The sequence below is a fragment of the Pectinophora gossypiella genome, chromosome Z, assembly GCF_024362695.1.
Source record: "Pectinophora gossypiella chromosome Z, ilPecGoss1.1, whole genome shotgun sequence".
In the NCBI taxonomy this organism is placed as follows: domain Eukaryota; kingdom Metazoa; phylum Arthropoda; class Insecta; order Lepidoptera; family Gelechiidae; genus Pectinophora; species Pectinophora gossypiella.
The window spans coordinates 1338912-1347654 of record NC_065433.1 but is presented as its reverse complement, the minus strand read 5'-3'; the positions used below and the strand labels follow the sequence as shown (position 1 = coordinate 1347654).

General features: G+C 35.5%; 1 long non-coding RNA gene across 1 annotated transcript; it reads right to left on the bottom strand.

Annotated features, from left to right (window-relative positions):
- Nucleotides 1-2061: 2061 nt before the first annotated feature.
- On the bottom strand, nucleotides 2062-3392 carry LOC126380179 (uncharacterized). Its single transcript, XR_007568438.1, has 6 exons — nucleotides 3256-3392; nucleotides 3033-3167; nucleotides 2814-2948; nucleotides 2579-2712; nucleotides 2363-2489; nucleotides 2062-2258 (listed from the first exon to the last, which is right to left on the bottom strand). It is a non-coding gene; the product is annotated as an uncharacterized LOC126380179 (long non-coding RNA).
- Between the last annotated feature and the right edge of the window lie 5351 nt (nucleotides 3393-8743).

Genomic DNA, 8743 nt, shown 5'->3' with positions numbered 1-8743 from the left:
CAAGATCAAAATAGCATTGAAAGGATACAAAAATGTACTTGATTTTTGCTTTAGAATGGTTTTGTCTTGGGACAAAAGGTTCACAATTGATGAAAATGAAAAATTTTTTAAGTTAGTGCTTAGAAATGCTGAGCAAAGAAAAAACATAAAAAATTTGCGAAAACCGGCCATGAGAAAACGAGCACGAAAAAATGAAAGAAAAAACGAAAATAAGCAGGCTATGGAGAAGGTAACTAACAGTAGAACAACAGAAAAAACAGAGGTCGAGAAAGAACAAACAGAAACAAACGAAGAAATTGAAAAAGATGAACAAAAAAGGTTGAAAAAAGGTGAATTTGACGAATTGGTAAAAAATATAGTAGTAGGAACAGATAAAGAAACAGAAGAGGCTCTGGAAGAACTAGAGGAAGAGAAGGGGGAAGAGATGGAAGAATAATAATAATAATACTTTTCTTTACTTACTTTACTCTTTTTTTTGTACCATTAAAGCCAATTGCCAAATGCCATTTGCATTTTTTTATTTAATATATTGTTAATATTATATATATAATATATATAAAAGTGTGTGTGTGTGTGTGCATGCGTGCGTGCGTGCGTGCGTACGTGCGTCCGTGCGTGCGTGAGTACGTGCGTGTGTGCGAGCGGGTGGGCGAGCGTGCGTGCGTGCGTGCGTGTGGAGGGTGTGGGTGTTTGAGGTTTTGTGTGCTGTGTGAGGTGTATCTACTTGTATATTATTATGTTTACTAAAGGTAATCAACGAACATTCATACATTTCAAAAATGCTGACGTTCCGTACGCTCCGATGTCGGTCCGACTTTATATTTATAATATATAACTAGATGTCGCGTGGTTCGCTCGCAGCAAGCTGCTCGCGTGTCTTGTTTTCCCGCCATTTTTTTACCGCGATAGAATTTGACCAAGACTTGAATAGGTCTCGTGAAATCAAAAAAGTTCTAGGTGCTATAGTTTTGCGTGGCCGTAGGGTGACCCCTGATGCGGAGCAGTTTTCCAAGATGACGTTCCGATCACACCCCAATACATCATTTTTACCTCTGAGACATTTTCTGGAAAAACAAAAAATTGTATGGCGGCCATCTTGTTTTTCGGCCATTTTGTTTTTTTTTTCACTGGCGATAAAATTTGACCAAGACTTTAATAGGCTTCGTGAAAACAAAAAAGTTCCAGGTGCGATAGTTTCGCCAGGCCGTAGGGTGTCTTCCTGATGCGGAGCAGTTTTCGAAGATCGAGCAGTATTTCAATACTCAACATGACGATCCGATCAAATCCCTCACACACAATTTTTACCCCCGAGGCATTTTCGGGAAAAACGAAAATTTTGTATGGCGGCCATCTTGTTTTTCCGCCATTTTGGTTTTTTTTCAGCGGGGATTGGATTTGACCAAGATTTAAATAGGTTTTGTGAAAAAATAATCGTTCTAGGTGCGATAGTTTTGCCAGGCCGTAGGGTGTCTCCCTGATGCGGAGCAGTTTTCCAAAATCTAGAAGTTTTCCCATACTCTCCGGGAGGTCCAGATCACAACCCCATACATAATTTTTACCCCGGAGACATTTTCTGTAAAAATAAAATTTTGTATGGCGGCCATCTTGTTTTTCCGCCATTTTGATTTTTTTTCACCCACGATACAATTTGACCAAGATTTAAATAGGTTTCGTGAAAAAATAATTGTTCCAGGTGCGATAGTTTCGCCAGACTGTAGGGCGTCTCCCTGATGCGGAGCAGTTTTCCAAGATCTGGAAGTTTTCCCATACTCACTTGAAGATTTGGATCACATCCCCCATACATCACTTTTACCCCCCGACGCTCCTTCTGGGAGAACAACCCTGTCAGTGAGTCAGTCAGTCAGTGAGTCAGTCAGTCAGTGGGTTTGCAGCTATATATAGTATAACTAGATGGTGCTAAGTGCGCTCGCTGCTAAAGCAGCTTCGCGGGCGTTGTATGTGGATTGACGTTTTCGTATAGTTTGTTTCGCATCACAGATTTGTAATAACTATTAAGACAGACACAAAAAGAAATAAAAAAAATGTGTAGGATATTGTTGGTTTATTTTATGTTATCAAAAAATAAAAATATAACATTATATTCTCTCTCTCTCCCTTGCATTGTTCCCATATGGTGGTGGGGTCTTTATTCCGAGTCTTTTCCTTCCACTTCGCTCTGTTGGTTGTATCGTCTGCGGAAACATTGCAGGAACAAAGATCTTCTTTGATGACATCTGCTTCTTTGCCTTCTGTATTTCCTGTTAAAAATAAAATAATATTAATTCGTATAGGTATAATATCCTTTTCTTAGTCGATAGCGATACGTTTTTGCCAAAGTGGTCGTGGTCGTCATGTAACGTACCTCGATATCTTGTAACTTTTGATTGCTGGCTGTCACACTGCTGCGTGCATTGAAGGACTTCAGGCTTGGTCGATTTTATTCTATTGCAATCATAATCTCCTACACAGTTTATTATACTCTGCATTTCCTGTGAATAAAATATATATATTACATTTTTATCCTTAGTCTATAGCGATACGTTTATGCCAAAGTGGTCGTGATCGTCATGTAACGTACCTCGACATCTTGTTACTTTTGATTGCTGGCTGTCACACTGCTGCATTCTTTGAATGAGCGGCCAACATCAGGTTTGGTTTATATAATACTATTGTTTAATGATCTCCTACGCAGTTTTTTGCCTTCTGCATTTCCTGTAAATAAAACATATAATTAAATATTATATGTAATTTATTTTCCTTAGTCGATAGCAATACGTTTTTGCAAAAATAGTTGTGGTCGTCATGTAACGTACCTCGATATCTTGTTACTTTTGATTGTTGGCTGTCACACTGCTGCATTCATTGAAGGAGCTGGCAACATCAGGTTTGGTTTATATAATACTTTTGTATTAATGATCTCCTACGCAGTTTTTTGCCTTCTGCATTTCCTGTAAATAAAATATATAATTTATTTTCCTTAGTCGATAGCGATACGTTTTTGCCAAAATAGTCGTGGTCGTCATGAAACGTACCTCGATATCTTGTAACTTTTGATTGCTGGCTGTCACACTGCTGCATTCATTGAAGGGGCTGCTGACTTCAAGCTTGGTCGATTTTATTCTATTGCAATCATGAACTCCTACACAGTTTATTGCCATCTGCATTTCCTGTAAATAAAATATATATTAATTTTTTTTTCCTTAGTCTATAGCGATACGTTTTTGCCAATGTGGTCGTGATCGTCATTTAACGTACCTCGATATCTTGTTACTTTTGATTGCTAGCTGTCACACTGCTGCATTCATTGAAATAGCGGCCAACATCAGGCTTGGTAGTACTATTGTATTAAAATCTCCTACGCAGTTTTTAGCATTGTGCATTTCCTGTTAAAAAATAACAATATTAATTTATATATATTAACTTTTATTTATAAATATATACATATATATTTTAGGTGATTTCCAAACTACCCAGGAGGTACACCCAGTAGCTCGCTTTTTTTCATGTGGTTCCCCCGCTAATCGAGGCCGCATCCACCTACTTATATGAGAAGTAGGTTCTATCTAATGAGTTAGCAATAGTCATTCAATAAGCAGAGAAATGTGAAAGAAAAAGCAATTTTTAGCTAAGGAATTTAAAATAAAAAGCAATTTTCAGCAATTAGCATGCAATAAGCAAAGCAATTACTCAGTAATTGTCAAACATAAGCGAGTTGTACAATTTAAAGATACTATTGACAATAACAAACACGTACCGAGTTTGTTAATACTTACATTGAGTTATCATCGCTAAGTTGACCAAATTATTAGTACAGGTTATCACATTCACTAAATGAAAATATGTGTTTTTATCAATTGTAACAATGCTTGCATGACCTAACCAACCGTTGGTGTTGTGGACGCCAATCTTCAAGAGACAAGTGGACGGGTGTGAGGAAAACTGGCAAGATGAACACGTCGGTGTGGGTGCGACTGGTGCACGGGAGAGAAGTGGAGCTAGTTGGCAGATGGAATTAGGCATCACTCTCTTGCTTCAGTTAAGTTCCACTCAGATCAGGTGGGTTGTCGCATGGATGAACATCGCATGGGTTGGAGTAATTCGGAGTAGAACTGTCCATGTTGTTCCCTTCATCGTAGGCACTTCAGTGGACTGTGGATCAATCAACAATAGTTACGTGAGTTGGCTGTCAAACCGATATGACGTGCCAGCCGAATCTAGCGACCAGGTATGCAGGGGATGGAGGTATCCTGTGGAGTAATCATATCAGCAAAGGTGAAAATGTCGATTGGGAGTGAAATGGAGGGAGAAGGAGAGCTGCAGTCAGCGGTCACGATCTTGCTGTAGATAGACTACATGCTCAGTTTACGTGTAGTTGTAACTGTTCGAAGTTAATTGAAAACGATCGATATGCAAATTCCTGTTTAATAAAACAAGTAATAAATGAACAGGCAGGTTGTTTTTTCGGTATTTAAACGCTAAAACCGTTGTTTGTTTATTGATTAGCAGTAATATGATGAATTCTTGGATACTGATGAATGCTAATAAGCTAAGTATTTAAAACAAAATCACATTCAGAAGCACTAAAAACACATTAAATTAAAGAACGAAATAATACCGTATGAAATATTATTTAATATAATATAAAGGATGGAAAGAAGAAATGACAAGAATGCTATTTAGCGTGACATGGCTCTAACCAGATCCACTGGAAAACATAAAACCATATAAAACCTAAGTTTTTGTTTAGCTCATACACGATATTATGTTTTTTGAGGAACCGTCTCATGCGAAACAGTGTTCTATTGAAAAGTATTGTAAGAAGAAATGCAAAAAACACCATTTAGCGTGACATAGCTCTAACCAGATCCACTGGAAAACATAAAACCATATAAAACCTAAGTTTTTGTTTAGCTCATACACGATATTTTGTTTTTTGAGGAACCGTCTCATGCGAAACAGTGATATATTGAAAAGTATTGTACGAAGAAATGCAATAAACACCATTTAGTGTGACATGGCTCTAACCAGATCCACTGGAAAACATAAAACCGTATAAAACCTAAGTTTTAGTTTAGCTCATACACGATATTATGTTTTTTGAGGAACCGTCTCATGCGAAACAGTGTTCTATTGAAAAGTATTGTAAGAAGAAATGCAAAAAACACCATTTAGCGTGACATGGCTCTAACCAGATCCACTGGAAAACATAAAACCATATAAAACCTAAGTTTTTGTTTACCTCATACACGATATTATGTTTTTTGAGGAACCGTCTCATGCGAAACAGTGTTCTACTGAAAAGTATTGTAAGAAGAAATGCAAAGAACACCATTTAGCGTGACATAGCTCTAACCAGATCCACTGGAAAACATAAAACCATGTAAAACCCTAAGTTTTTGTTTAGCTCATACACGATATTATGTTTTTTGAGGAACCGTCTCATGCGAAACAGTGTTTTATTGAAAAGTATTGTAAGAAGAAATGCAAAGAACACCATTTAGCGTGACATGGCTCTAACCAGATCCACTGGAAAACATAAAACCATGTAAAACCCTAAGTTTTTGTTTAGCTCATACACGATATTATGTTTTTTGAGGAACCGTCTCATGCGAAACAGTGTTCTATTGAAAAGTATTGTAAGAAGAAATGCAAAAAACACCATTTAGCGTGACATGGCTCTAACCAGATCCACTGGAAAACATAAAACCATATAAAACCTAAGTTTTTGTTTACCTCATACACGATATTATGTTTTTTGAGGAACCGTCTCATGCGAAACAGTGTTCTACTGAAAAGTATTGTAAGAAGAAATGCAAAGAACACCATTTAGCGTGACATAGCTCTAACCAGATCCACTGGAAAACATAAAACCGTATAAAACCTAAGTTTTAGTTTAGCTCATACACGATATTATGTTTTTTTGAGGAACCGTCTCATGCGAAACAGTGTTCTATTGAAAAGTATTGTAAGAAGAAATGCAAAAAACACCATTTAGCGTGACATGGCTCTAACCAGATCCACTGGAAAACATAAAACCATATAAAACCTAAGTTTTTGTTTACCTCATACACGATATTATGTTTTTTGAGGAACCGTCTCATGCGAAACAGTGTTTTATTGAAAAGTATTGTAAGAAGAAATGCAAAGAACACCATTTAGCGTGACATAGCTCTAACCAGATCCACTGGAAAACATAAAACCATGTAAAACCCTAAGTTTTTGTTTAGCTCATACACGATATTATGTTTTTTGAGGAACCGTCTCATGCGAAACAGTGTTTTATTGAAAAGTATTGTAAGAAGAAATGACAAGAATTCTATTTAGCGTGACATGGCCCTAACCAGTTCAACTGGAAAACATAAAACCATGTAATCCCTAAGTTTTTGTTTAGCTCATACACGATATTATGTTTTTTGAGGAACCGTCTCATGCGAAACAGTGATCTATTGAAAAGTATTGTACGAAGAAATGCAATAAACACCATTTAGCGTGACATGGCTCTAACCAGATCCACTGGAAAACATAAAACCATATAAAACCTAAGTTTTAGTTTAGCTTATACACGATATTATGTTTTTTGAGGAACCGTCTCATGCGAAACAGTGTTCTATTGAAAAGTATTGTAAGAAGAAATGCAAAGAACACAATTTAGCGTGACATAGCTCTAACCAGATACACTGGAAAACATAAAACCATGTAAAACCCTAAGTTTTAGTTTAGCTTATACACGATATTATGTTTTTTGAGGAACCGTCTCATGCGAAACAGTGTTTTATTGAAAAGTATTGTAAGAAGAAATGCAAAGAACACCATTTAGCGTGACATAGCTCTAACCAGATCCACTGGAAAACATAAAACCATGTAAAACCCTAAGTTTTTGTTTAGCTCATACACGATATTATGTTTTTTGAGGAACCGTCTCATGCGAAACAGTGTTTTATTGAAAAGTATTGTAAGAAGAAATGACAAGAATTCTATTTAGCGTGACATGGCTCTAACCAGTTCAACTGGAAAACATAAAACCATGTAATCCCTAAGTTTTTGTTTAGCTCATACACGATATTATGTTTTTTGAGGAACCGTCTCATGCGAAACAGTGATCTATTGAAAAGTATTGTACGAAGAAATGCAATAAACACCATTTAGCGTGACATGGCTCTAACCAGATCCACTGGAAAACATAAAACCATGTAAAACCCTAAGTTTTAGTTTAGCTCATACACGATATTATGTTTTTTGAGGAACCGTCTCATGCGAAACAGTGTTCTTTTGAAAAGTATTGTAAGAAGAAAGCAAAGAACACAATTTAGCGTGACATAGCTCTAACCAGATCCACTGGAAAACATAAAACCATGTAAAACCCTAAGTTTTTGTTCTGCACTTACTATATTATTTTATATTCATGGTAAGTTGGATTTTCTGTAGGTATATGCAAATTAATAACAAGCATAGTTATTTGTTATTTGCCTCATAATAGTAAATACCAACAACGAATATACATAGACAACGAATGTAGAAAAACAAACGATTATCTTAAAATATTACGTAGGTATTATGTTGGTTATGACTGACTGTACACATATGAATTAAACTATTTGCAGTTACTTTCATTTCTAATAACATTTGGTGTATTTGGTAACATTTAAAACTAAACAATTTTACCAGAAAATATAAAATATGACTCGCTTTCTATTTTTGTAACTAAAGGTGTTTTCTTTTACATTTCAATTCTTAAGTATTTTTTTTGCTTTAGCCATATATGATTTGAAAATTTTGAATATCAAAGTTTCACGTTGTTAGGTAGTGGTTTCTTCTCCAATTATTGTTTTTCCAAGTAGTAGGTATTTTCTAGCAACTTCACTTTATTTAGCCTGTATACATGTATTAATTACTTTATGTATGTTTTGTATCGATGAGTGATCATTCTTCTGTCAATACTGGTGAGACCCGCTTGTGGGAGGCCAGAAATTAACATGATCAAATTTGTTTTTGAATTTGCTTAGGATGGTATAGAACATTCATTGTTGATTATAGGCTTAATTTTTTTTACATACGCCATTAAAGGTAAAGCATGGTCGTACTTAATATCCTCCTGTGGCTTAGATTTTCAAACACAATAGCGAAACAATGGGATTTTGTTTAAGGACTTTTTTTCATGCTTAGCCCATCTGACAGTCGTCATATTTACCCATGTTTATGAATGAAATTGTTCGCACTGCCGGATACAGGTAATTATTGACCTATTTTATTGCACAACACAATAAATAATGTTCTAAATAACACTTTTCATTTATATATTTGTAGCCACAAATCTGTGCAATTGATGATGCGTCTTTGCTGACACAATGACGATGACGATTCATACACCAATGAATGCTAATGTATAATAATATACTGTATCCATCACAGGACACGCGAGTTTTACTATGTAGCGTTTATGTGTACTCATTAATCGATTTCCAGCTTGGCAATTGTTTAAGTTTCTGAATCTTTCTTCGAGCAGACATTTGAAGTAATGTTATTTCTTAAAGTTTCCTTGATGATGAGTAAACAGATCCGGATCCGGAGTTTTCTTTCTTCCTTATATTTATTATTTTAAGGCCTTCCTTTTTTTTCCTTATATGTTCCTTATATTTATATTTTTTTTGTTTGTTTACTTAATTCTAACTTAAGTTACTAAAATACGCTAGTATAAAATATTCTTTAGTACAATTTGAATGCAAATTATATTTTTTTACTATAT